Raw genomic sequence first — 6957 nt, forward strand, 5'->3', positions numbered from 1 at the left:
TTAATAAATGCTTGTTGAATTTACCTACTAGGCTCCTCAAAGAGTGCTTCTTTCCATATGGGTTTATAAGCCTATGGCACATTTGCCTAGGAAAACTCAGTCAACGATTTCTCACTTGATTGGGCAATTATACTAATAACTTCACTTTTCCAATATTCACCAATTTTTAAATTTCCAGGGCTTCACAGGAGTCTAGAGTTGTGCTCGTTCTCTGCCTCTCAGAGGGCCCACCCATTCACTGTCAAATAATTCAAGAAAAGAACTGGAGTTTGGGTTAGCTTGCTCTCCTAAGGAAAATTTAGGTGCAAGCATCATGGTTGCATGAAGCCACGGAGTTCTGATGACAGTGCATTTGGTAACAGGGTTGCTGAAGAAAGATTTCCCATTTGTTAAAGATCAGATAATTTAGTGATTATTGAGAGTCTAGAGGACTCAAAATCATCTCCTCACACGAAGATCAACTTCCTAAGATGAAGTTGAATATAATGTTTTGGGGGATAAAAGTTTGCTTTGTAATCATTTTCTCTAAGTTAAACAATTATTTTCATATTCAGGGAAAGGGGGGAGCAGTCTGAGAAATCCTAAAGGAAAAAGGTAGTTGACCTTGGTCAGGTAGATCACCATGTTCTTATTTTGAAGGCTGTGGGTTTCTGAAAGAAAACAGCAAGTTTCTCTTGTCATAAAATTTCTGTGGAGTATCAAATTATTATAAAGATGCCAGAAGAAGCACACTACAGGACAGTCTTTGGATGTGGTATGCTTAGTAAAGACATTCCCTAGCGGTTCTCCATTAGAAGTTTAGAATCAACCATCATCTCTCAGTCTTGTGACACTTTCTGAAGGCAAGTACTTAGTGGTTCATCTTTCTATAAATGATCCCTAAAGGACTTGTGTTCTAAAAACTGCCATGAGAATAAATCAAATTGCCATTAAACAATTTCTTAACACTGAGAATGTGTCAGATCCACATACATAGCTGGGTGGTGGTGGTGCACGCCTTTAATCCCATCACTCGGGAGGAAGAGGCAGGTGGATCTCTGTGAGTTCGAGGCCGGGATGGACCGACAGCCTCCAAAACAATACAGAGAAACCCTGTCTCGTAAACCTCCCCCCCCCCATAAAAAAGATATTCTAAAACTACACTTCTTACTATCCCAGTGCAAAATGCTTGACTTCCTTTTGATGATATTAGTTTCTTCAGCAACCATACCCTCTTTGGACACAACTTTACATGTGCTCTTTAAATGTCAAATAGTAGATTTTTCAAATCTTACTGTTTTGATTTATATCCATAATTATTGCTGGAACTCTGCCCAAGAGCATCTAGCAGTAGCCATACCACAACCTGACTGCTGTGCTGCCTGGTAATTTTCTGTCAACTTTGCCTGACATGTTTAAATTTATACTGCTACAAATTCTCAGGGTATGGACAAATTGTAGACTAGTTATTCAACAGAATGTCACACTAGTGTCTACTCCAGTCCCCAGTAGTCATTTCCATTTTGGAAACCATTATCATTTGCATCATCAACAAACTTCTGTCAGCATTTCTCTAAGCAGTGTGGTCTTCTGAGCTCTCACCAGAATTGTGCATTAATCTCAATTTACAACAATTTAAGGCCCAAATTTTGCAGCTTTGTTACCAGTTCCAAAGGATTCTGAACCATGTGCCCGTGTGTGTGTGTGTGTGTGTGTGCGCGCGCGCGTGCATGTGTGTGTGTGTGTGTGCGCGCGCGTGCATGTGTGTGTGTGTGTGTGCGCGCGTGCATGTGTGTGTGTGTGTGTGTGTGTGACCTTTTTGTGACTGTGCCAAAACAACTGACACAAACAACTTAAAGATTTATTTTGGCTTACCATTTGAGAGGTTTTGGTCCAGGGACACTAGTCTTGTCACTTTGGACCTATGATGAGGTAAATTGAATATCATGGTGAGAAGAATAGGGTAGAGTAAAGTGTTTACTTAAAATTCCCTGGGAAATAAAAAGAGCACCCTCTCTTTTATAATAAAGCTTTTCTCCCCAAACAAATTAAACCATGCATCCACAAATGGATTAGTCCACTGATAATGAGGTCAGAGCCCCAAATGCAGTTTCTACCTTTAAACATGACTGCTTTGGAAAGAAAGCTTTAAACCAACTGAACATTTGGGGAGACAATTAAGATCCAAACCACAACATTACTGAGTGAAATGATAAGTATGTTATTTTTCTTGATTATAATAGCTATTTCACTATGTATAAATATACTAAAATGTCACATTATGCTTCTCAGATGTCTACAATTAAAAGTTACTGGGGAAAAGGACCCTAAAATGAGGGCAAAAGTTGTCAAGTTGAATACTTATTTCCACTTTAAAGATATAGAAACTGATGTTGAGAGGAACAAAGACTTGCCTAAGGAAAATAGAATCAGTCAGTGGCAATATTCTGGCCATCTGACACCAGAAATAAATCTTATGTCACAACCTTGGGCTGTTTCTGCATCATAACTAAAACAAGGAAACTATTGTGTGAGACTGGGGAGTTAGGGAAGCTAATGGACACTAAAAAAATCATAGTTGAAAAGCAATCCCAGATTTTTGGTGTGCCTTTGGGAATTTATCAGCATACCCATTTATTCCCTGCATTCAGTGGAGTCTTGCTTAAATGGATTGGAGTGTTTAGAAATGGATCCTTTAAAGATATAACCCAGAACATCACTTGGAGGTTGGTTAAAAATATACGTTAAGTATTTGGGAATAAAGGTGTCTATGTCCTGTGAAAAGCAGTAAATGTTGACCCCATGTTGAGCCCCATAGGTCTGTTAAGTTATTGGACATCATGGATGTAAGCTACTCAGGGGGCCAGAGATTTAGAACAACTAAGATGGATGGTTGTCTTGGTAATGTTCCCAACAAATTCTATACAAAAGCATCAGATGGCAGGCCCCTCTTTTGTGTTTTCATCACATAGTAAAAGTCTGCAGGAACCCACAGGTTTCATGGCACAAAATCTGCCTGATTGAATTTCATTGAACAGGTCATATAGCAAGGTCCGTTGAAGGTTCAGTGCTCTGATTCTCCTTAGTTGTGAGTGGAATCTTCAAAAGAAGGGTAGAAAACAATGTGCTCTTAAATGAACTAGAGTCAAGTACAAAAGGAGCCAGAGGAAGAGGGTGGTCCTCTAGAGGCAGGAAGATATGAGGATATCCAGATTTAAAAAGGTATAAGGATAGTGCTAGCAAGTGGAAAATATTCATTGTTAGAGAAAGCCTGAGGATACTTGACCTAATGCAAGCAGAATTGACATGATGATGATTATGAGATGAGAGATGCATCCCCTCGGTATCAAGTCACCTGGTTATGGATGCCAGTTTTGGATGGTGGGAGTCAGTGCTTCTTCCAAATACATGAAAGAGTTTCCCACAGACTTGGAATATATAAATCATTTTGTTTCTCTCTGCTTTCCCAGCCTCTCATAACTCTTTCTTTTATGTCCTTGTAACTTCAGTTTGAAATATTGATTCTATTTTTGGAGATGAAAACTTGGAACTAATGGAGGAGATTTTTAGACTTGAATAGAATAGGAAACAAGATGTGCTTATTCTTTCAAGCTATAGAGACTTCTCCATAGGCCACGCCTCTCCCTGGATTAGGCCACACTTCTCCTTGGCTCTCCCATTGCTGCTTTTGGTGCTGCCTACCTGCCCATTTCTTCTACTTTTCTTCAGATCCCCACTGTACTCCACCCCCAGCCCTGCAAATGGTGGCATCTGAACACAGCTGCAAAATTCTGGTTTCTTTACTAAACAAGGGAAAATCTGGCACTTGTTGGGTTAATCCACACCCAGCGGCTCAGTAGCCTTGCTTTTGGTTGGCATAAGAACATGAATTACATCTCCCTATCCAGTGATGGAGCATGCCAATTTCTTTACATTAAAGACAAAGTAGTGTTTTTAACTAACATTTTCCTTCTTCTCCTCCTACCTCTCCTCAAATATGGTCAATGTGTTTAATAGGGTGAAAGGAATAAAGGGCCATTGGAGTATGTCCCCATGTCATAGCTCAGCCAGTAGCAGCAGGGTGTGGTAAATTGCTAGTGGGTCTCCTGTTGGATTTATTATCTTTGCCCTGGGAGCAGCTAACTGATTGTGGGTGGTTATAGTATCTGAGTAGATAACTTAGAGGACATCATAGATTTGATGATTCAAGACCTCAGTTCAATGTGACCTGAGAGGATTCCCAAATATAAAGGAAAATGATGTTTTCAGTGGCTTTAGCTTTGTGAGTATGACCTTCTGTTATCGAGAGGCACTGTCCATCCTTGGGGTTCTGGGTTGCACGACCTCATACCTGAGCCTTTTCTGCTTCTTGTTCCTGTGTGCTGGTTGGTGTTTAGCTGTTGAAAATATCTTCTCATATATAAGTGTACAGGATGTGCTGTGAGTGGGTGGGGCCTCAGTACTGGGCACACAGATGCCAATGACTTTCCCAAGTTAGTTAACAGAAGTTAGTAAATGGAAGGGCACTTTATAGACCTCTAGAGATTTATTTTTGGCCTCGTCTTGTCCTGAATCAACCATCGGACTTAACTTTTCTCTCTTGGTACTTCTGGAGCCACTGAGAGTTAAGTCTCTTACCCTCAGCCTCCAATCATTATCAAGTTGCTCACCATGACACATAGGATTCTGCCCTGTTGACTTTAGTAACATACTCAGTTCTTAAGGATGGACAGACCCACTGTTTGGAAACTTATGTGTGTGGTTCTGTCCACTTTCTGGACAAAGTGGTTAAATGTGTGAGAGGAATTGGTGAAAGCACTGAGAGAAAACAAATTTTGTGGTAGACTCACGCTTGTTTGCAGAACAAATGGCACAACAAAATCAAATCAAAATCATCAAAGCAAAACCAAACTCCAGAGTTTTCCTAAACCTATCGCCTTTATGGTAAATACGGTTTGTTTTTCAGTGTTGGATCATTGAATTATGTACGTGCTTCCTTTCTGGAGTTTTGAATGCACTGTTTAAAGCTTGGGTCAGTTGTTTTTCTTAAAACTATTGCACTCCTGCCTTTATGTACTTTTCTAGCTCACTAGAAGTCTTAGTCCTGCTGAATATTCCTGCTCTTACCACACCATGGAGGATGCCTATAGAGCATCATCATACCCAGGGAGGCATGCAGTAACTGCTTATTAAGTTTTAGAGGAATTTATAGACATTTAGGTTTATTTAGAGCAATGAAAATCATCTCACAGTTGGTCCTAGAAAAGGCAACATGGATTTCTTATGGTCTCGAGGTGAAGAGCCTCAGAGGGAAGGAACCCTTGTTTTTTTTGTGATTTCAATGTTCAACCTGTGGAAGCCTAGCCAGTACTCTGGAAAACGTCCCATCAAATATTGACAAGCTTTGATTCTACTGGCATCGTGATAACCCCGAAGGCTTCTTTTGTTATTGCCGTTTTTAGTCAGGTCCAAGTTTAAACTGAGAATCTGAGTTTCAGCAACTGAGATGCACAAAAGCTGGACCTAACTTCAGGTCCCATGGTTCCCACATGTTGTTCTTTACTCTTTCAGCCTCCTCAATAAAATCAGCCAGATCACACGGCACACCCCTACTGCGTGAAAAGAAAAGTTGCATCATAAGTTAAAGAGGAAGGCAGGAATTGGTGGTGCTGCACTAATAAAACTAGGGGGTCTTAAAAGGGTTCAAGGATTCAATATCATGGCCCATGTTGCTCTCCCCTTCTTGGTTATCTTTCTCATTAGGGAAACATGAACTGGGACTCCACATCATCAATCCAATGACTCAACATTTTTTTGGGAGCAAATTCTACAAGAAACAAGAAGACATTCAGTCAAAATGTAATTTTCTGGCCCAATTACTTATAACATTTTTCGTAGTTCCCACCTTGAATGACTCCCAGGAAGAAGTGGAATACAGGCATGCATCAAGGAAATATGCAGATCAGGATCAAGGAGCAGCACCCCAGGGTTGTCCTGTGGGAGTCCTCCTGCTCCTTGGTGGGAGCAGGTGTTTGAGTGAGGTGATGCTGCATCCAGGTATAGAAAATACCTTTCCACAGACATCACAATGGTCTCCCTAAGCAACCAGGGCTATCTGAGAAAGAAGTGACTGTGGGGATGAGTCTTGGTCTGCCAGACCATATGGTGTATGGAGGATGCAGGGAAGAGGAGAGCCTTCTCTGGTTATGGTATCATTTGGGACTGAAAGGTTGTATGTAAACATTCACCTTGCCACAGTTACAGAGAAGATGATGTGCAGCTCCAGTTTTATAAATTTCAAATGTGAAACATGGACAAACTACTTCTCTCTATAATATTGCTTGAAGTTCCTTTCCTCCTCCCCAAACAGTTCAAATACCTGATAATCTTATGACCACCTCTGTGAACCTTCTTAACCTTCATAACCAGATCTGTGGTAGTAGGTGGCAGAAGATGAGGGTGTCTAACTGGTCTGGGGGAGGAAAATGTGCTTGTGGTCAACATGTTAGAAAAATCTTTGCAAGGGCCTTTGCTGAAGGGACATGGGAGTAAGATCTAAGTTGTTGAATCAAATTATTTCATGGCACAATGTCAAAGACCACAGAAAGGAGGAGGAAGTGACTAGTCAAATATTATCAGAACTAGTTAAGAGGGTAGTCTATAGGCAGGTATATTCTTGTCTAGAATGTTCTTCTATGTGTGCTCTGTGGAGGACAGCATTGGTGAACTTCGCTGTGTTTATTCAGAGACAAAGTGAATCCTTAGCCCCATAACGCTTGGGTTTCCTTCTGTATGTTGATCACAGCAGGCTGCTCCTCCAGGGTTCCCTTGTGGGAGCGTATTGTGGAAGTGAGAAAAGAGGTTCCCAGAAACTAATTGTTTTGGCCTAGCTTCTTCTTGGTGGAAATAGCTACCAACATTGGTGATGGTTTTCATGGAGCTGCCGCTCCATGCTGGATTTGGGATCCAAATATGGGT

General features: G+C 40.9%; 1 long non-coding RNA gene across 1 annotated transcript; it reads right to left on the bottom strand.

Moving 5' to 3' along the window:
* Positions 1 to 450: 450 nt before the first annotated feature.
* Positions 451 to 6002, bottom strand: LOC121139459. Its single transcript, XR_005876415.1, has 3 exons — positions 5885 to 6002; positions 1855 to 1901; positions 451 to 650 (listed from the first exon to the last, which is right to left on the bottom strand). It is a non-coding gene; the product is annotated as an uncharacterized LOC121139459 (long non-coding RNA).
* Positions 6003 to 6957: the final 955 nt, after the last annotated feature.

This window comes from Mesocricetus auratus, unplaced genomic scaffold (assembly GCF_017639785.1).
Source record: "Mesocricetus auratus isolate SY011 unplaced genomic scaffold, BCM_Maur_2.0 Super-Scaffold_15014, whole genome shotgun sequence".
Lineage (NCBI taxonomy): Eukaryota > Metazoa > Chordata > Mammalia > Rodentia > Cricetidae > Mesocricetus > Mesocricetus auratus.